This window comes from Streptopelia decaocto (assembly GCF_964273445.1).
Source record: "Streptopelia decaocto genome assembly, chromosome: 3".
Taxonomy (NCBI): domain Eukaryota; kingdom Metazoa; phylum Chordata; class Aves; order Columbiformes; family Columbidae; genus Streptopelia; species Streptopelia decaocto.
Genome location: NC_138656.1, coordinates 74,934,502 through 74,961,361, shown reverse-complemented (window position 1 = coordinate 74,961,361; position 26,860 = coordinate 74,934,502). Strand labels below are relative to the sequence as shown.

The 26,860-nt window shown below is 45.0% G+C and overlaps 1 protein-coding gene across 1 annotated transcript in view; it reads left to right on the top strand.

Annotated features, from left to right (window-relative positions):
- Positions 1 to 10,987: 10,987 nt before the first annotated feature.
- The window catches only part of PRDM1 (PR/SET domain 1), a gene marked incomplete at its 5' end in the record, with an annotated part of 103,131 nt that continues 87,258 nt past the window's right edge, over positions 10,988 to 26,860 (top strand). Inside the window, 3 exons of the mRNA XM_082050138.1 lie at positions 10,988 to 11,024; positions 11,679 to 11,772; positions 12,513 to 12,551. The remainder of the gene's footprint in view (positions 11,025 to 11,678; positions 11,773 to 12,512; positions 12,552 to 26,860) is intronic.

Here is a 26,860-nt window from a genome sequence, read left to right as displayed (position 1 = left end):
GCACATTGTGTCCCTGTGCGAAGGCCTTAACCAGCAGTGACGAGATTTCTCCAAGTCCAGCTTCCCCCCCCACCCAAGCCTGACTGTAACCCAGAGGGGAACCTGCAAGGGGACGACCAACTTCTGCCACAGGTTGCAGTTAGCAGGGGTGGGGGGACTTCACATTTCCCGTAAAGGGCTTTCTCCTCTCTCACTGGGACAAGCACTTCGCAGGGAAACTCCAAGCAGCTGCTGGGCAATTTCCTTTCAACTCTGTCCCAACATTGCTGTTTACAGTTTTATGAAGGCAGTTCTGACTGCCCCTTCTCCTCCTCTCCCTCCCACTTGTTCAAGTTTGTTGATACCCGATCCATGAACATTTGTTTCCCCCTTCCCTGGAGGAGTTTTGCGCTCCACTGACCTCAAGTTCAGCCCCAGCGAGGCTGGCAGGAGGGCTCAGCTTGCTCTAGTTTCCCCACTTGCCGCAGTCCCTTGTGTTGGACAAGCAAAACCAGCATAATTCAAGCGAGGGGAACCCTTCCCTTGCCAGCTCTTCACACCACCCCAGGCTTTGCTTCTGGGGAAAAGTTCACCCACCCCAGTCCCAGCCCACAGAGGTGAACCCCCTACACTCCTTCCATGGAGCCCACTGGTGCTGGGGGTGTACAGGCGGGTCCAGCCCCTCGCCCCCTCGACAGCTGCCCTTAGCTCTCCTCCCTGGTCTGCACTGCTCCACGCTGCTCTGCACGGCACACTGCACCACACACCGCGCTGCACACCTGCGGCCTTGCAGAACCTTCCCCAGGTGGGTCTGAACCTCATAGCATTGCTGTGGGTATACGGGGTGAAGCACCAGGGGACGGCAGTGGCATGGATGGATGGACAGCTGCATGTTTAACTCCCCTCACAGCTTGATCTCCAGGTGGTTCCCCCCCCCGCCTGTATCGATACTCTTCAGGATCAGACCTCTCTTGCTTCCCCCCCGCCCTCTCCCCACTTCTTCTCCCTCCTTTCTACAGTGACAAAGCCTTTTTTTTGTTGTTGTTGTTTTAAACCCGTTCGGGCTGTCCGCTGTTATCCCCTGAAGATGGATTGAGGAGGATTTGGGAGGTCGGGGCTTTCTGCCTGTCACCAGCTGCGCGCCGCCCCGCGCCGCGGAGCAAGGAGCCGCGGGGGTGCGCGTAGCTGCCGCCGGCCACTCGCGGCAGGGACAGGAGCGGGAGCCTCGGGTGGAAAGAAAGGGTGTGCGGTCGGGCGGGCAGCGGCGCAGACCCGCGTAGCAGGGGAGGGGAAGATTTCCCCCGCGGATAAATCAGCCCGGCTATCCCGCCGGCTGCCGCGGCGCCCCGCGGAGGGTGTGCGCAGGCAGGGAGCGGTGAGCGGGCAGCGGGCGGCGCGCAGGGCTCCCTGCCAGCTCCGCTCTCGGCTCCGCAGCCCGGCGAGGAGAACCGCGCTAATTCCCCCCGCGCGGAGCCATTTCGGCGCTGGCTCCGCGGCACTCGGAAACTGCTGCCCCTCCGGTGGCTCCTCCTGCGCAACCGGCCACCCAAATGTTTATTAAATGCCGGTATTCGTTGCTTCTTAATTAGCGGCGCCTGAATCCGTCTGCTTTGTCTTGTTCTTCAAGACGTTGCTGCTACACGAGCGCACATCAAACGAGGAAAAAAATACCTATATTTTAGTTAAATTACTTCGCCCTGCTCGCCGGGAAAAAAAGATATATTAAAAACCCCACACATTCTGGGAGGTATTTCTTTACTTTCTGCTCTCTCTGCCCGCGTTGCCCAGGGCTGTTCACTCCGGTCGCCGCGCTGTTATTTATTTGCGTGTATTTATGTTTCCCGGCAGTTACATTGTAAAACTGTTTACGCAAACTGCAGCAAGGCAAAAAGATTTGGGGAAGGATGTAAAAATGAATGTGGCTTGATAATGCCGGGACTACCGCGAAGCTTACATTTAAATCCCACTCTTCGTCCCAGCGCTTCGGGTGTGCGTAAAAAAAAAAAAAAAAGAAAAAAAAAAGAAAAATACAATAAAATAATATTGTACTTTTCTCGGTGCTGCCGAGGTAGTGGAAACCCGCCCAGGTTTGCTCTGCACCGCCCCGGAGAAAACTCCCGCGGCCGGAGCCCCCGCCAGCCGCCGCGGCGGGGAGGCAGAGCTGGCTGCCGCTCACCGCTGCCCGGTGCCAGCGGCTCCAGCCCCCGCGGAGGCTCCCGCCGAGACCGCTCAGGTGCGCGGGGCGGCGCGGAGCAGCAGGTGGGCCAGGCCGGGCCAGTCTCCCGCGGTCACCCCGCGGAGCGGGGCCGCGGCGATGACTGCTTGAAGGAGAGCGGTGCAGAGAGATCATTAACGCGGCGCTAATTGATCCTCTCCTCCGCGCCCAGCGCCTGCCCGCGCCGCTGCGGTGCAGCACCATCGGGGCACAACTCGCAGGTGGGGCGCGGGGCCTCGGGGGGGCCCTCTGACCCCCCCGGGGTTCCCCGGCACCCGCGGCCGGGCCAGGTCCGCCGCAACCTCGGCTGCGAGGCTGTCGGCTCGCCGCGGCTGCCGCGGAGGCTTTGCAGGGAGCTGCAAGGAGCGGAGCGGTCGCTGGCACCGTTTTGCCACTGCCCAGCCCGATCTGGGGCTATTTTTCTTTTCCATTGCACCAGGCTGTGGTGGAATAACTGTGCGGCCAGCCGGCAGATCCTGATGCTTTGATTGCTCTGATGTGCGCACCTCGAACAAAGAACTTCTCGGTGGTTCCTGTTCTGAAGGGTGAATCAGCCACCGGTGGGGCAAGTCCTGATGCTCAGGAAACGCGCCGGGGCGGATGTCAGGAAGGAAAGTGGGCACCTTTATTTCTCTTGTTCTTCCCGGAGGTCTATGTGAAAGAAAAAAATCCCGTTGAAGTGCACGATTTAATGATAAAACACTGAGTCCCTCGCCAAAGGGTTTAGGTTCAGTCCGAGGAATTAACTCGTTCCTCCGCGCCGCGATGCCAGAGGCGGGAGCGGCAGGAGGTGACCGAGCCGAGCCGAGCTCAGCAGAGCCGTGCTGAGCCGAGCCGAGCGGAGCTGAGCAGAACTGTGCTGAGCCGAGCCGAGCCGAGCCGAGCCGCTCCTCATCGGCTCCGCGTCGCTGGAAGCCACTCACCGGGAGCACTTCAAACGTGTCCTTTCATACGCGGTTTATAAAAACCGACTCCCATCTGCAAGCAGCTCCTCAGAAGCCAAATGACCTGTTATTATCGGCTGTCTACGTTTACCACCTGCCTTTGGGGTAAAGGCAACGGTAACCTTCTAACAAAACACTTACCCGGAGGGTGGAAATGAGATTCCGGGAGGCTGCGCATATCTTCCTGGGATTGTCCTAAATGTAGCACTTTGCATAGTCTCTAGTGGCTTCTCGATCATTAAAACACCAGGGAAGTATTTGGGGGGCGAGCGGGGTGTCAAAGACAAAAGGTCCAGTGCTTGCAAAGGGAGATATGTACGTGCTGGATTTGGGGAGCAGGGATCAGAGATCTTCCTTCAAGCAAGTACTTTGCTTCTGAATCACCTGTTTTAAACTCAATTCATGGAACCCAGTGAGGACCTGAAACTCTTTCTCACTAGTAAAAAAAGACTGGGTTCTTGGGGCTCTGGGATGGCTGGCAAGCTATTGATTTTCCAGCTATCGGGCAGACAGACTGAATGCAATTCAGCAGACGCAAACAGACAGAGCCTGGCTGAGAGATTGTTTTCCTCCAGAAAGTAACCTTGCAAGATGCTGAGGTTATTGACTCTGGAGTGGGGAAGTAGGTGTCTGATAATCAGCTCACTCGCTATCTCCCTTAGATTTATAGATCAGGGCCTCCCTGTCATTCCTGAAAATATAATCATGCTGGCAATAAACCCTGAGGGAAGAATGAAACAGCAAGTGTTTTTCTTCAGAGCTAGGGCAGTGACCTTTGAGTTGCACACTTAAACGAGCCGTAATGTTATAGCAAGCCCAGCACGGGTCTGTTTGATTGCCCTGTCTTGGTTAAGCAGCCCGAGAAGGTGCCAGAGCTGTGCCGGTGCCTGCCGAGCTCGCAGCGCTGCCCGCACACCCAAAGCCAAGCACAGTGCCCTGCTCTGGCTCCAAAACGGCTGCCAGAGCATGCAGCGCTGGTTTTGAGATACGTAGTTTGGGGAGCAGGGGAGATATCTGTCTCACTTTGTTTCACCAGATGGGAAAACTGCACCAGAGGGACTGCTCTTTTTTTTCTTTTTTTTTTTTGACAGAAACATTTCCTGTCTTCTTTGCAAAAAAATGTATTTTATGACCATTTTGCTGTGCAGACTTCTCCCTCTCTGGACATTGTGCAGAGTAATGCAACACCTTCAATCTGTGGAGCAGATACCTCTTGATTTCTTTATCTCAGAACATGCCTTTGTCTCTCTTTGACCTGTTCTTGCTCTTCAGTGAAAACTCACCTTTTTACAAGCTGTCAAACATAACACTAACAGCTGAGCATTCCTTGGGAAAAAAAAAAAATAGCCCAAACATATTTACTTAAAAATCACTTAGTATTTATGGCTCCTTGATTTTTTATTAGCCTTTTAACAATGTCTCTCACTTTAACACTAATCCAGAGGGAAGGGGCTCTCTCCTGTGCCTATAGCAGATATATCCAAACAGAGAAGTGGAAAAGCGGAAAGGAGTTGTTTAATCACTTCTAGTATTTCTGATATTTAAGGCCATTTTGGAACAAGCAGAAGACCTAAATTCAGTGTGCCTTCTGATTTAAAAAAAAAAAAAAAATAAATAAAAAATTCCATGGTCTAGCTCATGATAAGTAGAATTCAAACAAACAGCACAAAAGGCTGCAAATGCAACTGCTCCTACAATACCATTCAGCAGAGGAGGCACCATTTCTCAAGGGACCTCTGTTTAATGAGGAAGAACGTAATCAGGAGATGAAAGTTTGGCCCTTTGACACAAAGATGGCTCAGGCTTCCCAGCTCTCCTTCACTTTCTTTCCTAAACTCAGTCGAGTCTCCCCAGTCTGCCCACAGTCTGGCAGACGAAAGGAGGATAAGTGCAGCTAAGTGGTATCCATCTTAAATGGGGCAAGTGGTTACTTTGGCCAAATGCTTGACAGACTAAGAGGCATTTCAGAGAGGCCCAAGGCAGCCACAAGAATGGGTAACAGCCGGGCAAATGTTAAACAGGACACACAGGATTTGAAAAAGACATTCATTGGTTTGCCTCTCCATTTGCTGCAGTGACTCAGGATGGAAATCTGGACATCACTGTGGATAACAGTGAAAACCTCTAGTCAAAGGGCAGCAACAGTAAAGGAAGCTAATTAAATATTGGACAGCAAACGAAAGGGGAGGCAAGCGTGGGAGAAAGATTTACATAAGCTTTGTCATCATGTAGATCAGCGGGAAGCCCCTGCCAGGAATAGGATCTCAAGAAGAAAAGAGCAGAAATAAAATGGCTGAGCGAAAAGCATCATGAATTGTCAGTGATACAGAAAATGCTGATTTTTTAAAAGATCGTGGCTGGTTTGGGGACCATGGGACAACCAGGGGAAAGATGAATAACACAGATGTGTAAAATATAATGGGTGTTATATAAGGTAGATTAGGAACTTCTTGGCCACCCTCATGACTTGAATGAGTAATACATAAACAAGACAAGAGGAAATGGAAAAGAGATCTTAGGAATTTTCTATACAAGGCATAGTTAACTTGTGGAATGCACTGTCATCATATGCCATTAAAAGCAAGGTCTTGATGGAATTCAAGGAAAAATTGCATATGGATAATGAGACATAATCCTAATTACGATAAGAATTTTTTTTATCATGCTTAGAAGCAATGCAAATCTTCATCTCTAAGTAACAGGAGATATGAAGAAACATGATTAATCTATAAATGCTTTTTGTTGGGGTTCTTGCAGCTCTGAAGTAGCTGCTGGCAGCCATAACCTGAGGCTGAATATTGGATACACCTTGGACTGAGCTAGTGTGTCCCTTCCCATGTTGTTACATCTCTTCTGGATCAGCTTTCTTTCCTGGGCAGCTTCTTGCTCTGCATGCTAGCACCCAGCCTGGAAATGAATTCGCAGAATAGAAGTACCGAATATGACACTAAAATATTAAGTAGAACAAATCAAATAATGCTCTATTATTTTCTGCATGGTATTATGGCATCTATGTGAATTAGGATGTCTCATTGACTGTCAGAAAAATATTAAGTATGCAGATTTTTGAAGATGGGACTTGGAAGCTTTTGAAAACATTATACACTCTCTAAATAATAGCGTGTGATGTATAAACTGTTTCTTCCTTGACCTATTCAAAATAAGAATCGTGACCGTTTGGTTTTCACATGTGGCAGGGTCAGTTTGACTTTCCCTTCCAATTCAAGTAATTGCTACAGGAAATCTTTATATATGTGTTCTGATTTTGTGACTTAGATTTGTTTTTAGTGGAACTAGAAAAGAGTACAAGCATGCGATGTAAAATTTCTTTGAAACTACAAAGAGAAAAGTTCCCCTCCTATTCTTGTTCCTTAACTTTTAATAAGTATAACTTTAATTTAACACATCTGGGCGGCTTGCAGACTATCAAGATAGTGCCTGCATATCTGGTGTTCTAAGTACCCTGGACAAACACAGTGACTTAAGAAACTAAACATATACATATATATACACACACACACACATATATATATAAAAGTAAATAAACACTAGAACAACAACTGTCATTCATCAACTACCCTTATAGACCTTGAACAATATTTCTTTGCCTTACCAAACACCCATCTATTCTAGACAAGGGAAAAAGAGTAGGGAGATTGTACCCTGAAAAAACACCTTCAATTCAAGCTGTTTGAAGCTTAGAAAGGAAATAGGCAGCAAATTTCCAGGAGTCTAATAACAGTGATTTCTCCCTCAGTACCGACTGAGCTTCAATACCAACACCTCTGCCAACTGAAACGTCAGAGGGAAGGAAATTTCTTAACTGGACAATCCACATGGGATTGCTGAAGCAGGTTACAAACCTGCAAGCAACAACACAATTGCTGGGACATCGGGGACATTCCTTCTTTACAGAGGAATATTATTTACCTTGTACAGAAAAAAGTAAGGCACGATGTCCTGCCCAAAGTTATAGGAAGTCTGTCTAGTTGAGGAACAGAAAGCTCATCTCTAATTCCCATAGGAAGACCACCTTTCCACACTGTATTTAATCTGGCCAGCCCACTTCACACAGCACCACACTTTTGCCACTTTTTGTCCATACCAGTTGTCTTTAGAAGGACAAAAAAAGGGTGTAGACTGCCCCAAAGCACTTTTCTGTCAGCTCTTTTCTTCAGAACAGGATGCCATTTAGACTCGTGCATATCATTATCATAAATAATCTCAGAACTACTTAAGTCACAGCTTGTGCAGGCATTTGGGAACAAAAATACATTTTAATTTATCCTTCTGTCTCGTTTTTCACTTATACATGTTGGTAAATTAGAATATTGTGAAAACTACATAAAGGGGCAGCTTTGAGCTTTCTCTTCCCTCCCTTCACTGCTCAGCACCCCTGTGTGAGTTCCCTGTACACCTTGGCTTGGTTGCGTCAGATTGTTCTACTATAGACAGTTAAAATATCTTTCTGTTATGCAGCACTCCTCCCTGTAATTTTGAGGCTGGAAAGCCTTTTTGTCAGTTGATTTTAAAATGTGTTTCACTTGTTTGAGACCACTTTTTCTGATGTTGATAAAGCCAACAAAGCTCCTTCCCAATTTACTTGAAAGATCATGGACACTTGATGGACACTTAACTTGATATTCCTTTAGTTCTAGCCTATTGTGAGTAGAACTGATGCTCTTTTAATTGCAAATATTTAAATTAAAATGCCGTGTGATTAAAGTGTGATAACAAATAAGTTTGTGCCTCTTTTTGAAAGAAAAAAGTAAAGTTCCTTCCTCTCACTTTCAGGATTTTCCACCCTTTCATTTTGTTTTCTGGGCATCCAAAGGTAATGGAGCTTGATAAAAATGCAGCAGGCTGGGGGTGGAGGGGGCACACAGTGGGAGGAGAGGGAAGATAACATTATTTCAGGCCCTTGCTCTGTTTTGTTAAGACAGATTTGATCTTTGGGCAGCATCAGAAGATAGGCCTGAATGAGCTCCTGATCATCTCTTCACTCTCTCTTCTTTTATGTGGATTACTCTTCACTCTTTTCAGGGATGATATCTCACTATTCTTGTTTGGTAAATTGGGCCATTGTTTCCCTGTGTTTCACTTATTGTAAAATGTTTTTTCTTCCTTAACTTCAGGCCATTGTTTCTGAGTAGTGAGCATGCTGTCACTGGACAGGGGATGTAAGGAGGGAATTATATAACTGGGGACAGATTCTGCCCTGTTTTGCCATTTAGCAGTATCTTGCTGTCACTTGCTCTTTCATAGGGGTTTCTAGCAGTAAAACAAGGGATCAAATTCTGCATTGTAATTGAAGGGACAATTAAGGAAAAATAATAAATGTTATGGAATATGGAATAGTCTCAAATGGCAATTTAATTTTCAAGTTAGCAAATACTCATAAATAGGCCATGGACTAGATGGTTGTTGAGGGGGCATTTGTTCACAGCCTGATTTATCAGTGCTTCTCGTTGCCTCATGACAAACGCTTAAAAAAGGAAGAAACACAAACACAAATGTCACAGTCATTTTTGTTCCATTTAACAGTGAATATCAAGGTTAACAGTTGTAGTTCAGAAACAGAAACCTCAGAACAGAATACTAAAATATGTGGTGCTGGGACTTCATTTGTTGTCACTGGAATGTATATTCTGGGTGGTAATCTTTTATCTAGCTGCACTTTGAAAATAAAACCCCCAAAACAAAACCCAGTGTAATTACATTTTGCTTCTTCATGCTGTGTAAAACACACCAGACATTTGGGGAGAGCAGGCTGAGGTGCAGAGGAACCAAGTGTGAGCATGTGCTAGTGTTTCACAGCATGTGGAGTCTGATGGCTGTCACCAGCATCAGCCAAGCTTTGACAACTGCTGCTGTGCTTGTGGCAAGGGCTCAGGGGAAGGGGACTACAGGCCACCTCATTAAAGACTATGAACGTGTGTTGTGCCATGTTTGACCGCTGTTGAGAGAAGGCCGGAGTGGAAGATCTTACATAAAAGCCTTAACAAGGACATAATGCCAGTTGACTCACTTGGCACAACGCTGTCTCTGCACAGAGCATGTGAAGCCATAATTACCAAAGTAAGTCCTGCCACGTCTTCTTGGAACTGTTGGGAGCCAGCAGTTCTGTTATGCGGCTCTGGTACGTGGTTTAATGACCACCTGCCCACAAGTACTGTGCAGATGATGGGCATTTCAGGGGATGCACAGGGAGAGCATTTCTGGAGAAGGCTGCTGTTCTTTGTTGGCTCTCTTCCCTTCAGTTTGAACAGTATCAAAGTTTAGATCAGAGGTGCTCATGGAAAACCAGGGGAGCCATGTCCATGAGAATGGGGTGCCTGTGGGAAAAGAGGTGAGCAAGACAGCAGTCATAATTCCCTTTTCCTGTTTAATCACTCTTTCAAAACGAAGCACAGAAGCAACGGCATTTGACATGCTTGTATTGAGTGCACCTCCCACCCTGGAACTGTTTATTCCAAGCTCAAAAAACCACGACGCTGGGCCAGATCCATCTCTGACATAAATGCAAGATGCTGGACTTGCTGTTGGCGCCTGTAGGTGTGGGTGCGGGGTGCTGTGCCAGGAAGCAGGTAGAGGCCCCGTGGAGGCACCACTATGTCCCTGCGCCGCAATGCTGGAGATCCCTGAGGGGACCTGTGCTGTGCAAGGCATGGTGCAGGCTCTCCAGTGGGATTTTCACCAGCTCCTTTAGATAAATTGCAATGAAGGGCTTGAGCGGGTTGACTGGGAATGGGATGGACATGAGATCAGTCCCACCAGAAGCTGGGAGCACATCCTGCAGCTCTGAAACGCCCTACTCCTACCAGTCTGTCCCCCCCCACCCTTGTGGTGCAGCATACCTGCCCTTCCCCAGCCAGAAGTTCCACAGACCCGGTTATCTTTCTTTTTTTTTCCTACCTAAAAAGCATCGGGGGGGGCTGACAGCGCTGGGCGAGCGGAGTCGCCACTGTGCCGCCCCCGCACCGTGCCGAGCCGGGGAGGGGGGGAGCCCGCTGCCCCCGCGGGCCCCGCGCCCCGACTGGAGGTGCGGACCTCAGCCCCCCCTTAAGGCCGGGGAAGGAGCGGGGCAGCGGATGAGCCCCTCGCTGCGAGGGCTCCTGTCAGGCGCCGCGGTCCCCCGGGAGCCCCTCGGCGGGGCCAAAGTGAAAGTGAAGCGACTCCCGAAACCCCTTGGGGGTGGCGGCAGGAGCCATGTGACAGCCGGGAAGCGGCCCGGCCGCACGGGGCTGCGGCGGGCGATCAACGGGAGGCGATCAACGGGGTTGGGGGGAGGGGGTGTGCGTGTGTGATTTCTACCGGCTGCGGTGCCCCCTCCCCGCCCGCCGCGGCAGGAGCGCCCAGCGGCCCCGCGCCGCCTTTCCTTCCCCTCCCCGCGGTCCCGCGCCGCCGGCTTCTCCCTCCGCGCCCGCACTCGCGCTCGTCCCTGGCGGCGGCGCGGGAGGCCGGGCAGGGCGGCGGGGCAGGGCAGGGGAGCGTAGGGCAGGGCAGGGCAGGGCGGGCGGCTCCCCCCGGGCGGCTCCCCCCTGCCACCCCCTGCGCCTCTCCCTTTCGCCGCGTCCCCCTCAGGCAGGGCAGGGGCGCGCCCCGCAGCGCTGCCCCCGGGAGGAGGGACTCACGTCCCCGGCATGGTCCCGGCGGGTTATTAGGGTGGTCGTGCCCTCTCTCTCTTTTTTAAGTATTGTTTTTAATTTTCCTCCTCCTCGCCGCCGCCGCGGCTGTCACTGCTCCTCACCGCTACTCTTACCACCGCGCCTCCCGGGGCTCCCGGCGCGGCCTTGCCCCGCCGCCCCTTTGTGCCCACTGCGATGAGCCGAGGGGCCGGCGGCCGGCGGGCGCGGCCGGCCCGCGGCGCCCGGGGGCAGCGGCAGGTAAGCGGGGCGGCGGCGAGGAGCGGGCGGGGGGCAGGCAGGCGGGGCGGCCGCTGCCGGCAGCGGGGTGCCCGCGGGCGAGGTGCCGGTGCGCAGCGCAGCCTCGCCTGCGGCGGGGAGGGCGCGGAGCGGGGCGGCGGTGTGCGCTGACACCCGATGCCGGGCCCCCCCGCCCCGCCGCCGCCCGCCCCCAGAGCAGCCCGCTCGTCACCCGCGGCCGGCCGGGTTTGTCCCGTTCTTTGTTTTATTTGGGCTGTGTATAAAAACTTGTTATCACCGCCACCCGAAAGGACATCCGTCCCTCCCCGCCCCCAACCCAGGTTGAGACCTCTGGGGTCTCTGCCCCTTCCCGGATTGCCCCTTGTTTTAACTCTCTCCGTCCCTTCCCGGTATTAAACCTGTCTCCTGCTGCGTGTCTCCCCTTTTTCCAGCCTGCCCACCCCGCTGCCCTCCCGAGTTCCCCGTTCCAACCTCTGTACCTACTTTGATTTATTTTTTCTCTCCCTCTGCCCTTTGGTTTCTAAGGGACTCCCCTCCAACCTGTCTGTAGGTATGTTTGTGTAACCAGACACTGAGAGTAGCTTGTCTGCCGAGGAATTAACTCGGCAACCCCCAAAGCTTAGTTTGCATTCAATAGAGGTGTTTGTTTTTCAGGTTTAAACCTCCAGACGGGTTGAAGAAATCGCCCGAAAGGAACCACTTGGCAGATTTTGTTTCCTGCCTTGAAATCTCACTGGACGTGGAGCAGGTGGGGGATCGGGAGGGGAGAGATTTTGGGGGGTGGGAAGGGGTGGTGGGATGGAGAGTGACCAGGGGCTGAGTGGTGTGGGAAGGAAAAGGGCTTTAAAGTTGGGAGAGTGAAGCTACACTTTCCCCCTTCCTCTCCTCTGAGGGCAGGGAGGATAGCGCAAGGCTCTCGCTCTCGTTCGTTAAAAATAAATACTACAGAAGTTGGCAAATTTTGTAGTTTTAGAGAAGTGGATTCTCTCCAGGATTAACGTAAAAAATGTTGATGTTTGAGGAACTGCTCTTGCTCAACCCGTAAATAAAGTGGAGATGTTGACAGTTTGTCTAGCCTCTGGTAAACGAGAACAAAAAAACATTTCATTTCTTGAAGGGCATCAATAATTGTGAGGGTGGGAGGGGGAGGAAGGAGTTTAACTATTAACCTTTATCTGGGATCGTAAATGAGTTGAAACTCGTGTTTCTGAAGCTTCTTTTATACATTTGCTTTTCTGCTTTCCCCCCTCTGCTTTCCTTCCCTGGAGATGGTGAAAGGTAAATTAAAATGATGATGCTCGCATTAATTGGACAAGCAGGCGATTTTATGGCTCACCAGTAAAAAATAAATGCCACAGGAAAGTCACTGTTTGTAGCGCAAGCGGTGGGAAAGTGGTCTGGAGGGTGTGTGGAGGGGGACGGCAAAGCGGCGGGGCTGGCTGCGGGCTGTGCTATTACTTCAGGGGGTTTTTGGTTTTGTGTTTCCAGATCATTCACTTGAAGACGCCGGAGGACGATTTGTGGAAGGTAAGAGAGCCTTTTCCCCAACAGTTCTATCCTCCGGGGCCACGTACTGTGGGTACCTGATATTTATTTGCCTGCTGCTCAGGCCCGCGGTGCCAGGGCGCTGGTGCTAGGAAGTGATAAATGGGAGAATGCTGAGCTGTTGCTGGCCACAGCGTGGATTGGGGGAAGCACAGCATTTTTTAGCGAACAAAAACGCTGCTTTTATGCACCAAGATGCTTGTTAAGCTGATGAATTCCTCCCTTCCAAAAAAAAGGGATACCCTTTCTTTTCTTAATCAGGACATAGCTTAGAAAACAGGAGATGAAGAGTACAATGAAAAAGTTTCTGTCGCGACTATTTTTTATGCATGGAAGTAATGTGTCTAACTTAACACATAGGTTGTTTTCAGCTATTAATTTTGGTATGAACTGTGGGGAAAAAAAAATCCTTGTACCTTCTTAATTGCAGCTTTCCCAAATGTGTTATGTTACTTCGTGGCGTGATGTTGTATGAAGTGAAATAAAATTACTCTTAATACTCCTGAAAATAAACTGTGTCCAGCCACCAGAACTTTTCTTCTTCCTACAGGCTTAATGAAGTGAAAGCAAGAGATTTTGGGGAGGAGGCAAGGGTGGGAAAGATACAGGATCATCAAATTTGGCAGAGCAAGTGATTGGGGGCGGTTGTGCCTTTGTTAGTTTGCAGTTACAAGCAAATACATCGTTCCAGTAAATGCAAATTCAAGTAATTTCAAATGAAAATTGTAAAAATGCTTTCCCATTTGTGTGTTTGTTTGTTTTATTAGGAAGAACAGTGCCTTTTATTTGATTTTCCTTATTCTGCCATTCTCTTGTCTAGGAATAGAAAATACAAAGACTGAGTAATGCTGCTTGTCCTCATGAGTTACTGTAGAAATCTGTACCACACACTCAGTTCTGATGGAGTTTCTCTTCCCTCCCCTTTAAATGAATCTCTGCCAGCAACAAGTGTGTTGATATACTGAGCTGAAGGACTTGGGCACAATGCCAACTCAAGCAATTTAAATGACATGGTTAATAGTGTCTCTACTGTCCTTATCACACAGTAGTTGTCTTTAATAAACTCAGTGAACTTCCAAGTGGTAATCATGGATGACAAATTAACTTGAGTTTCAGCTCTCCTGTTCAGATGAACTCCGCTTTGCTCTGATTGATAACTATTAAATGCTAATTCTAAATGAACTATAAGAATTTGCAAAATACACCTCTTTTCTCTAAATATGTGATTTCTTTCAGGCAAATAAAAGCCAATTAGCTTATCTGAAATAATTTCTAATGCTAAAGTGTTCCCATGGATTCTGCTGCTAGCAGTGTCATTTTGTTAAGTTTTTGTGTAGTGATACTTTTACGTGGGTCACTGCATCTTTCAAGTGAATGCTTGTGAAACACTTCCAAAGAGGAAATAATTTTACATAAAATAGGTAAGCCAGTATAATACGTCTAACAAATTCAAACACTCTGTAATTCCTGTAAGTGACCGTTTCATCAATTTCAATTTGAAATAGGTAATCTTTAAAAAGCAGCTAATATAATCTCAGAAGTCTGCACACTGGCAAACAGTAAGCTGTTTCACAGTGGGAGTTTTAAAGTTGTTTGAGTACCCGTAGTACTCATACTAATTTTTCCCCTTGTAGAATTAAAAGGTTATGATATAATATGAAACTACAGAAGAAGAGGCAGAGTAGGACAACTGGCAGTTTAACGACAAATGGCATGTATGATTGCTTAGATTATGAATTTTATTTTTTGAGATGTTTGATCCTAAAAATTTCTTTGCTAGATCTCTTCCTGATTTCCAAACTTGCTAGATTTTGCCAAAAGCCATAGAAATGCTAATGTTCTCAGCAGCTGTTAAAAAGCTTGCTAAAACCCTTAATAATAGTGTATTTCATGTTTTGCAGCTGTGATCGAAATACAGTGCTGTGTTTTTAACTGATAAGTTTGGAAATGCTCTTCTCAATGGCCAAAATTGTATTTTTGAAAATAATTAGAATGCAGATTGTCTAATGTCACAGGTTTGATTTCTTCTGGCTTTGTTTGCAAAATTCATTCCTTTGAGACTAATGAAAACTAACTAGATTCTACCTATGTCTTAAAAGCAGCAATAGGTAAAGAAAATTGTCAATTGCTTTCCTAAAATCCTTGTACAAATTAAGAAGTCTGACAGTATTTGTGTTTTTGTTTTCTTTACATGTTGCCAATCGTATTATATCCACAATGAAAGTTATTCAAGTGATAGCTTTTGTAAAAGTGAAAGACCTAACCTGAGATAGTACTGAAATCTTAACGTGAAACTCCTACGGCCCATAGAATGGGGCAAAGAAAGGAATGTGCTTTTATGTCTATATTTACAACTTATTAGATGTTAATTTCAGTCATTCCTTGACAGTATGGATGTGCCCTATTCATTCAAATTAAATATTTGTCAGTCCCAAGTAACATTTGGGAAGATACTCCATGATATGAAGGCACAGTATTTCTAGAAATGCTTTTTGATAGCTGATAAGTTACTTCTATTTTTTGGGTGATCTGAAATAATGATAGTAGCTTTCTGATACTCAGGATGCGAAGTTAAAAGTGATCTTCCTTGTTAAGCCTTGTAATTTATGAGTTTGTGTTGTTTTTCCTTGCAGCCCTCCTCAAACCTGATAGCTCTTTCAGTTTCACAGTTGGGCTCATGTTCCACTTTTCTTTTTGCTTTGAAGGCTGGGCGGGGGGCTTGTCAGGGTTTGCAGTTGTGCTGCTGCGTGCCAGGCTGGGTGGCTGCGCTTGGAACCAGATGGGTGTTACTCTCCAAGAGTCATTGCCACCATTCCCGTTCCTCTTTCTTATTAAAACCAATGCTAAGAATCTCTTCATTAGCAATGAATCGCATTAGAAACCATACACTAAGCATCATGTACTTGCTTAATGACATTTTGAAATATAACTTTTAAAGACTTTGGGTTTTGTTTGTTTGTTTTTTTTTTTTTTTTGAAAACTCGGCATATTAAATGCACAGAAAAAGTGTTCAGAAAGATTTACATATGTAGTGAACTATTTCTCTCTGAAATATCTTTCTCTTTTATCCTTCGTTGTTTGCCATGTTCATCACTTAAGACCTGAAATTGCTAGCATGTGTAATAAGCACAATCTTACTACTGTGAGGAAAGCCACTGAAGTAATTGCAATAATTTTTGGTAAAGCAGTGCCCTGTCTTTGCAGAATGGACTAGCCCTTGTCTTTTAAGCTCTGCAGGGCAGGGAATTGTCTTTGAAGTATTTTCTATAAAGTGCCTGGCATGCCTGTGTGTGCCAAAAAATGATAAATAATAACAAACAGTAGTTGACAATTTATGGAGACTTTTTTTTTTTTAATTATTATTTTGGAATTTGCCTATAGGGTACTTTCTAGCAAAAAGAAAAATGTCAGAGTGGCTTCCAGCTGGGGCAAGATGTGCTCTGATGGTAAGAGAAGCTTTTAATCAAAATAGAGCACACATTTAATCGATAGTATCTTCTGTGGAGCCGTCGGGCCAAAACATCAACTGGTGTAAATCAGTGTATCTCCACTGAAGTCTGTAGAGACACGGCTGACTTACCCCAGATGATGTGAGTGGCCTTTTTGGCTTTAGCAGTTTTCCTTTAATCTTCCTGACACTTAAACTTTTACTATGATCTGCCCACATTCCAAAAGTGTGGAGTGAAGATGGGATATTATTTCCTTACTTTCTTCCTCCTTTAAGCCTTTGGTGGCTTTTCTCTTGTGTGATGACGTATGCTTTATTAGTTATATATGTTCCAGTCTCCCCTTCAAGCCTGTGCGGGTACCTGTCGTCCTCAAGGTCACACCTGAAAAGGAGCATCACTATATTCAGAAACACTCCAGTCTTGTCCAGCTTGCCAGATGCAGGTGTATTGTGAATAGCTTCCTGGTCACACTGTATTTGTGATTAAAGGTTCCTAAATACTGTTGTTAATAACCCTGTTATTAGCAATTTGTGTTATGTGAAGAACTTTAGAAGCATTGCCCCCAATATCTATTTCCCAGAATAATTTTTTGTGTCTGCCAAGTGTCTTAATGTTTTAGTTACTAAACTGCATAATCCATATGAAGTAATTAAAAGTACTGAATGTGTACATCTTGTGTGGTGGGAAGACTCAAATTACATTTTGGCAGTAAGGAGGAGAAGTACATGATTTTTCTTTATCTTCCAAGCCTCTAATAGACATTTTTGAAGGCAGTGTTAGTAAAATACTTCTTGTTAGACATGGGAGCGCTGTGTTTGAGTAGAGAGCCACTCATTTTCAAAAGTTCAAGCTAAATCTTGTTCTTTCCTATTGAAGTATAATTCAATTTTTAGAGTTTGAGCATACACATTTTTAACAAAACTTACTTAGTTAAGTAATGCAGAAAAGTAATCAAGTTTGTTAGATGATTGCCCCAAACTGGTGGTTTTGAAGGAAGATGGGATGCTTGTGTGTGTGTGTGTTTGTGTTTAGATTTGGAAGCAATGGAGAAATCATAAATGCCAACATACACACACACACACACACACACACACACACACACATCACTGGCAGCTATGAGGAGAACGTGATTAACTGCCTAATCATACGTTTTTCCTCAAACGTCTTCTCACCCTATGCCCAATTTTTCCTGAGCTTTATAAACTAATAATATCTTCAGTGGAAAAAAAAGTAATAAGATGAGAATATTGTGCCCAGATGCTGCACTGCAGAAGGTCACAAGAAATGTCTGTAGAGCCTGATAAAGAGTGGATTCTGCAAGTGGAAATGAGAATACTCCATTTCCTTTGAACTGACGGGAAAGGTACTTTCCCCTTTCCAGCTTGCCAGTTCTTCCAGAGATATAAAGGACCATAGTAACTAAACCTTTCACCAAGATTTTATTAAAGCAGGAAATATATGTAATTACAACATTTCAAGTGACTCAATAAAGATACATAGAAAACTAATAATATATGCAATAATTTTAGTTCTTACAGGCACTCAGATGTCGATTTCCTTTTTGTTTGTAGTCAGGAAAACCTCTGGATGGAAATGAGGCTGCAAAAGGGCAAGAGTTGATGCCAAAAAAGTAAAGCATGTTTCATAGCCTGTCTTGATTTTATTTTCTGTCGGTGATACAGTGTTTGCCGAAAGTGAAAATATTCTAACAGAGCTCTAAACTTGACTGTGAGGCTGTAGGAGTTAGCCATTTGCAAAAATGTGCGTTTCTTCAGTATACTTCCAGCTTGTGCAAGAAGACACGTTTTCAGTCTGTTTTTTTGTGCCCGTTTTATTGTCAGAAACACTTTGCAGGTCTTAAATTAGCCCTAGTGGGACATGGGCTTCAGTGGAGTTACGACAATTTATAGTGGCTGAGGGTCTGATATAATATGGACTTGAGAGCCTGGTCCTGCTAATGTAACATTCAGTTCATATATAGGATGCTTCTAGATTTTTATCCGAGAATTTCCTAAAAATACTAATTTATAAGATGTTTTCATAGGAGAGGGAAGTCCTGTTATTTCACTGTTTTTCGTAAACTTCTATATGGTATTTACGAACTCCAGCTAATGGTGAAGAATCAAATGCCATAAACTTGCCTTGTACATTGCTATGTCTAATGGTGGTTATAGGGTTGCAAATATTTTACTGGCATTAAATTTATAGCTAAAATAAAATAATGTATCTGTTCCTTCACGTTGTAACAACAGCTTATGAATTGGAGAATGATGTCTGTTAAATATTTGCAAGTTGGTTTTTTTTTAATCTTTTAAATGGAATTGCAGAAGTGTACAGAAGACAAGAGGTGCATTTTGGGAAGTGCTGTAGAGAAAGTAAAAAAAGAAAATAAATTTTTAAGTGAAGATCAGTAATGCTAGAAATTATTACTTCTGTGTGAACTTTGTTCCTAAAAAGAAAAACGCCCCCCAAAAGGTCTTTTTTTCTTTTAAAGTTTTATAAATACTGTAAACCAGTGGAAGTAATTATATATTGTGCATTGCTTTTGTCTGTAGCGAGGATTTTTCAAGGCTAGATCTCAGAGGATTTTATATATTAACTACAGATCATGCCCGGCCAGTTACAAAAACTCTGCATGATGCCTACTCATGTAAGGTTTTTGTTTTCAAATCAAACTTTTCTTTTTTTCTTTCTGCATTATAAACAATTTGAGTAATGTGTTGGACGCACTACATGAAATAGCAGAATACCCAAAAGTTTGGCAGATCGGGATTTTTGTCTGTCCAGCCTTGCTCTGCAGTTGTGTTTGTGCATGTTAAGTGTCCGGTTATACAGACGTGATTGCAGCGGGAGGGGAACACATGGGACAGTGCGGACGGAAAGTTGTTCGCGTGGGAGTGTTTGCAAGATCAGAGCCTTGTACTGTAAGTTGGCCCTCATGATTTCAGAATGAAAGCATGTTAACTTATAAGCTTAAAAATAGTTACCCTTAATTTAAATATGCATTGACAGAATCCTAAAGTCTTGTATGTGCCCTTCTTCTGTGACTTAGTGTGCTGACTGATCCTTATAGAACTTACTAATGAAAATGAAAAAAAAAAAAAAGAAGAAAAAAGAAAACAAAAATATATCTGATCAAAGCAGTTGTTAGAAATGACACTATTTGATAAGATCATCTACTGAAAATAAAGGGGGAAATGAGATCTGACTGAGGTAAAACCAGGTAAATAGCTTTCAGCTCTGCTTTTGTTATTCAAGAAGAAAGAGAAACAATAGGTGCTGTTTAGATTCAGGAGCTGCCCTTCTAACCTCTGCTGCTCTTAAAATGCCTGAAGGTTATTACATGGTTCATGCTGGCTTTTATGCTTGCAGTTCAACTTTTAATTTTCTAACAAAAGGAGATGCAGTACCGCTGCCGATAAACACCGCGCGGAACAATCTGAGGGAAAAATGGAAAAATTCCTCACGCTTTTTTCCTCCTTTCCAGTTGCTGAAGTATGCTGGCATGTTTTTAACAGAAGGAAAAGAGCTCTGCCTCCTGTGTTAAGCTGCCCAAGCTGGAGAGTGATTTTTTAAAAAGCAGGAACATGATTTCTAGGAGGAGAGGATGTGCTTTTGCATTCAATAGCCCCAGCCCAAACAAGTGATTTGTTGCACGCTGTTACGGGGAGTGATCGGAACGTCCGCAGGGGTTTTATCTATTTCAACGAGATTTCAAATTCTTGCTGCACTGGCAAAATCGAGTCGGGTTAGCCTTAAATCCAGCCTTCTCAGCATCACAGCCCCAGCTGCCTGGCCCAGAGGCGTTCCCGCTGAGCGTGAGGAGCGCCCTTTCTCTGCGAGTTGTAACGCGGTGGTGCACAGTGTGAGTAACACAGACAAACAAACCTCAGCTGGCACTTTGGCCCTGTCCTTGTATCTGCTGCTTGAATTTGTCAGCGTGGTCCTTCCTGGTGTTTAGAACACCATGATGCTTTGTACTTGGATACCAGTGCAATCTGAGGAGAGAAGGGGTCAACTTCTGAAGGTATTGTTTTCCAGCACAGCTGAAAAGTAATGGAATGTAACAGTTTTAGGAATGTACACCTGTGAGCATATAATAAGAGAGTGTCTGTTTGTGTATTTTCACCGCTGACATTCAGATCAAAGGTCCCCTAGGTGCTGTTGTAGTAAGAAAAAGGGAAAGGGGCCACATGTCTTACCAACTCTGACCTGTCCTCTTGCTCCTTGTTTGCAAGTTTTCACTAGAGAGTCAGTCATGAGCCTGCTTCAATTACTTTCAGGGATTTGCTTAGTGCATATGGATACTTAGTTGAAAAAGCAGAAAATTCAGGTCTTGGTGATGAAAAGAAGAAATACTACTAGCGAGCACTACCGCTTAAATATCAAAGCCAGTGCCCAATCTTGCATGGGACGGCGCTAGGATGTTGTCACAATTACTTTAAAAAAACATTGTATTTTGAGGCAGTGAATGTTAGTCCTGGATGACTGATGCCAGAAAGGCTGACAGGTAAGCTGAGAAACATCTTCAAGCCTTTACAAACACATACCAGCTTAAGCATCTTCGACCCTTTACAGCTACATGCCAGCTAAAACAAAAAGCCAAGGAGTCTTCTGTCTCTTGCCTTCCAGCTTGCTTACAGCTAAAGGAAATGTATCCCAAATGGAGGAGGATCCCCCAGGCTCTGGAAGTTGTTTAATTAATCATCACTTTCAGCCTGCTCATTAAATGGCTTTTCTTTTCTCACATGGGCAAATGAAAAATATGATTACACCTGGAAGAAACAATGACACCTGTTAAATCTTCCTCTATTGTTAAACATAGTTAAAAAAATAGGTATGCAGAATAAGTAGAACTATGCTTGCTTTTTATGTAGCTTATGTGGGATTTGTGCTAGTGCATATTTGTGTCACAGTAGCGTACGCTTTTACACTTAGCAGTAATTCTCATCTTCCTTAACTGAATTTTCTTAAATCAGAAATAGTAGCTTTTAAAAATGTATTAAGGTAGAGACACTTTTACCATTAAACTTTTGCTTGCTTTCGTGACACATCGAGCTTGATTTCTGTATAACCAATGTGTTTTCACACAACAGTCAAAACTGCCCACCCCAGAGTCTTCAGTGTTTTTCAGCTTCTGCATTAACATTTTGGTCATGATAAACGGCTTGGCAGATTATGATGTAATTTATCAAGTTGCTTCATCGCTGGGGCTTTGTCAGCAGCAGGGAATTTCAGGAAGAATTTTCCGTTGGCTCAACGAAGCCAGCAGCAGCACTGTGGGAATTTTACATGGAAATCTGAGTGTAGACATGGGCTAAGGGAAGCTACCCGTGTGTCTGATTTGGGGGCATGTTTGGTAAGAAGTAGTAAGCCAGGGGTGCTGGGTAACTATGGTCATCAAGAGCTTAGCTCACTGTCCATGCTCAGTGTGCGTAAGACCTCTTGCAATCTTTTCTCAACGTGTTGTGGAAAGTTATTAGCGTTTTGATAATACATGTTCTTTTCTTTCCCTGTGGGCTCTGCAGCTCCAGTTTGTTTGTGATGAATTCCTTGGGCACATCGTTTGCTTACTGTACTCAGGCAGGGGAAATGAGAATCTTACTAGGCGATAAAGACTGTTGTTGGGACACTTTGATTTAAGATATTATTTTTGAGATAGAGAGTCAGATCGAGTCATCATTTTTGCTTTATCCCAATTTATTCCACAGAAAATCATGAGCTGGGTACAATTTGCAAATATTTGTTTTAGTTGCACAGTTTTCACAGTGTGTTCTCCCAGTTGAAGGGTGGGGAAAATATGCAGTAAGGCCTGTGACACCATTTCACATAACCCACATGGTTTTATTTTATTTTTGCTTTGTGTTGGCAGGCACTAAGTGTGGGGGGTGAATGTTAATTCATGGCCTGCTAATTTTGCTTAGAAGGTCTATTCAGCCATCAGCTGCACAAAAAAGGGTTAGAAGCCTATGGCAGCTGTGGTGCAAGAGCAGCATATGCTGCTCAGATCACAAGGTTGGACTATTGGAACTCCCTTGCTGTGAAGCCATGAGCCCAGCTTCTCCTTTGCTTGGCCGCCGCTTCTTTGGAAAGCAGCATCGTGAGCCAGTGGCACTGTAGGTGTGTTTGCTGTGTCAGGCCTCTGCTTTTGGAGGGGTTTGTAAGCTGTGAAATAGTGACTTGACTTTAAGGTGGTGCTGGTATATGTATTTCAAAGCTACGTGGTGTAGGACCTAGTTACCTTAAAGATCACTTCCTGGAGGTTCGGTCTGAAGGATGTTTGCCTTCAGATGCTAACCTGTTTAATTTTCCCACCGTTACACTGGCTATGGCCAGGGGTGGGGAGATGTTTACCTACTGGACCCTGCCCCAGCCCTTCAGGTTTCCACATAGTCCATCTTCGGTGACTTGGCCAAAGTGGCATTGCTCCGAAAGGCGTGGGTCCCCAACAGCTGAAGCTCTTGTCTCTCCGTCCAGTTCCTTGCTTCTCCCTCGCTCTGGAGCCGGCTCGCTTCTGATCCTGTACAAGCCACCTCACAGCCCTCAACCTGCTGACTTGGGCACGGAAAATCAAGTAGCTCTGTGCAGGGTTATCTCCCTGAACTGGCCTTTGCCTCCCAGGAGCAGACACGCTCCACCACCAGTAGCGGAGATGTGGTGGGGGCAAACAGCCGGGACGGGGGGAATGGCAGCACGACCCTCACCCCAGCACAGTTCAGGTACATCGAAAAGCTTTGTAAAAAGGCGGCTCAGCTAATCCCAACATGAACCCTCTTTCCCAGCACTGTGGTTATTACACGTATTTGTAAGCAGGAAAGCCTTTTCATTGTTTTATCACATGTCTGTACACATGAGAGAGCAAGACAAAAGCTAGGAACATTTTATGCCTCACTGTTAAAGGGCTAGGGGGAGGCTGTTTGTTTTAAATGTTATCAAAATCATTGTGGCTGCCAGTAACTGAGAGCTGGTCTGTATTGTCATATTATTTTTCTTTATGTTTGGAGATAATAGATCAGCATAACAATTTCCAAACTAGGAAACTATACCACATTAACTTAAACCCAAGGAACAAGGGTGCAGTCTGTCCAGCTCTCTGCTTCCATAATTCCTGCTTTCTGCAAAACACTTGGCAATACCATAGAAGGCATTTTTGGCTGAGGCGAGGAGTTTATTTGCAGTATTTACGTAAATATTTTTTTCTGGAGGAAATGCCACTCACTGTGCTTCATACTTAAGGTGATCAGCCAGTGGGAGAAAATGAGTTTGTTGCTGTTTGGCTTGCTAAAGAAGATAAAACACTTTCTGCTTATGTTTTTGCCTTTTAAATTTCCCTGTTTGTGGGTTTTATTTTCTTCCCTAAAACGAGGCTAAAGAACTTAAGTAGGAGCTGTCGCGGTCTGGAATTAGGAATGATAAATCTTTTTATTAAATTTATTTTCTTATTATGGTCATCATCTGAAGTGTTGAAAAAATCAAGACTCAAAACCTTAAGTGTACGACATGCATAACTTAACAACATCAAACAAAAACAAACACAAAAAACCTCAGTGAAACAAAAAAAACCCCACATAAGTCTGATTAAAATACTTTGCTCTGCCAATCGCTGAAGTTTTTGTTTCTTGATATATGATGTGATGTTAAAAGCCAGCAAAAACAGCTAGTCAGAGAATTCAAGGAGAGGAGGAAAAAAAAACCACAGGAGAGAGGTGGATTTCTGATACAAAAATAAATGCAGCAACAAGTATAATGCCTTCTGTCCTCAGAATAATGTTAAAATGAGTTTGAGTTTCATCCTCAGAGGGGCTTCTTTGTTTTCCAGCGATTCATAGGATAAAGTGATTTTTATGTCGTTTTTTTTTTTCAGTTATATTTAAGTGGGATTTCTCTCAGATAAACGAAGTAACACACACTCAAAGACACTTTCTGCCTCATTTAAACACCCCACCTTATCAAAACTCCATTTCCATGAGTGATGGATCTTGGCTCTGGATGGGAGAATGAAGTATTCAATTACCTTATTTTCATGTGCTAATGAAGCAGAATGTGGGCTTTAGGGGGTTTCTTTTCAGCAAGGTAGCCTGTTTGGTTATGCACATGCCGCCTTCTTGTGTTTCCTTCCACGTCTCTGTCTACACTCAAGAGGTGGCCTTAATGGGCAACAGTGGCTAATCCGGCTGCGGGACAACAAGCCCTGGCCTTCTTCAGCCCAGCAGGAGCAGCCCTGGCCTGTAATTAGCAGAGCCATCAAACCAACTGTTTGGCTCGAAATGATTTATTTTGGCACCTCTTGCAACAACTTTATATGCTGAAAATCTGTTGTGTTGTTTTGGCTTTTTTTTTCCCCTCAGTTTTCTTTGCATCATGTAGTGCTGCTGTGAGCTCTGACATCCTCAGCCTGTGCAGCAGCAGGTTGGTACTCTGATAACTCTTGCTGTCCTCAGAATGGGAAATGCACAGTTTAAATGTTTGCTATCAGTTGTTTCAGCTTGGAAGTGCAGGTGCATTTGTGACTGGGAGTCAAATGGCAAAAGCAAGTGTTTTTTATAGCAGTGTCACACTGCTGCCAATGCTGAGAGGTTTGTGTTCAGCTCCGGCACTCTTCAGTACTGGCACCTCCTAATCTGGCATCCTCAGCTTTACTTCCACGAGAGGTACCGGGTTAATGGGTGGGATCATTCATAGGCTTGAAGCTGAGCTTTTACTGAGTGCTTGGCTGAAACTGGATGTCAGTGTTCGATGCTTTACATCATAGCTCCTTAGCTGCAGTTGCACGTCCTTTTAGCACTGTGCACATAGCAGGGGTTTTCCTAGCAGCTGTATGCTAGGAATTACTGTGTCAACTTCACCACAGTGGATGATGGAAGGAAATAACCGTCCGGGAGTTACTCACTGCCAGTTATGAAGTTGAGGAATTGGAAAAAGGCAACAAATTTCCCTTTTTTCCTTCCCCTCAAAAATGAAATGAAAAAGCTTTACAAAGTACATTGAAACATATCCAAGTTTGGATTTTTTGTTGTTGGTGGTGTGGAGACTTCTAAAGAAAGTGAAGAGCAACCTAAATGGCTGTGGTAGGTTTAAGAATAGCCACCTTCAATTCTCCTGTAAAGTATTAACACAGAGAAGAACAGACTTTTAATACAATTAAAGTTACAATTTCTTCCCCTACAATTAATGAAGGATGTTCCTAAGAATTATTCAGCAGCATAAGGAATCTCTGCTCCCACTAACTGATGATAACTAGTAAGTAAGAGGAAGTGTAATAGACACTGAGTAGTAGCCCGGGATTTGTAAGGTGCACCATGCTGCTGGGTATTCTGAGTTCTCCTAAAGGAAACACAGGGGAAAAAGAAATGTATAAAACCAAAAATCAAAGCCCTTGGATATTCTCTTGACATAATCTTTCACAAAGGTACTAAAATAAGTGTAGTGGTAAAGTCCTGTCATGAATTAAAACAGACTGAAAAAATGGGAGGCAAGTGATAATAGTCCTCAGCTCTTGGCCCAGAGGAGACACCTATTTCAATGGAGCTTTACAAAACTGGTGTTGGGAGTGGTGTGTGTTGAGGCAGAGAGAGATCAAGAAGCAGCCACGGTCAGCAAGGTTACCTGGCCAGGGGTTGGAAGTTATTTATGTTCAGGCTGCTGGGGGAAGGGAAGCACGCAAGACAATGAGGTAACTGAATAACACCCGTTGTGGCTGAAGTACATCACAAACCAGATTTGATTGATGCAGTGACTGACGTTACCAGTTCCCCTTCGTGGAGATCAGGCTGACACCGTGCTCGGCTGCAGCTGTTCAACGCGGCTTCCGTGCAAGTGCCCCAGCCCGCGCGACTCCCAGGAAATTCACCTCTCGTGAAATTAATTCCCGGCAGGCTTCCCTCCCCTTCAGCCTTCCCCCCTTGGGGAGGAATTTTCCTGCTTGTCCCATTCCTCTTGGCTATCCCATCTCCAAACTGAGCCGAGGGAAGATAAGGTGTAGTTGGAGCTGCGCAGAGCACTGTCTGCCTTTGGCAACCAGAGAGGCAGGCTGTGATCTGAACCGAGGCGCAGCAGCTCTTTCAGCCCTAAATTTGAGGAAACAGTTGTGGGCTTTGGAGCTACAGATGGGTAAAAGAGTTTTTCGTGACTAAAACTGTGTTTGCCAAAATGTGCTGCTCTGGAAAGCAAAGCAATTAACTTGTTTGGTTATGAATACAATTTGTTGTTCTGGTTACAAGTTGGAGAGTTTTCAGTTCAAACGTTTTTAAGCCTTTAATTCCTTTAATTATTCTCAAAGCGCAGCATCTCGGAGTGTCCCTTTCAAAATAAAACACATATTTTTTTAAAAATACACAAATATTCTTCGTGAACCGTTGATGAGACATCTTTTGTTTCAAATTGCTTAACATTATTCATTCTGCATAAAAACCCCTTCTGCCGCCTTAACTGGTTTTGAAACAATTCTCCTCCTCCCCTTCACCTCCTTTTCTATGTCCCTTTTTTGGAAATGGGCATTAAAGCGTCTGGTATCTCAGTATGGCTTGAAGTTACTGAAGCAAACTTTCCAGAGTTTTGAAAAAAATAAAGGGAAGCAACATAGCAGAATGTCTCCTGACTAGAAAAAGTAAACTGGTTTATACTGCTGCACTGGGCACTGGTCATATCGGCAAGAGCAGATACTTAACGTGCATTCGGAGCTGGCAGCAAATTAAAATTAATGGTAAACTGCATCTCTATTTTACAAAAGTGTATTTCTTCTCAGAATAAAAATAAGTTTGTTACTTCTTTAGTTATTTAGGCTTTTAGCATATTTCCCAGGTGTTCCTCAATTCAGAACATGTTACTAATGTTATTCATTTG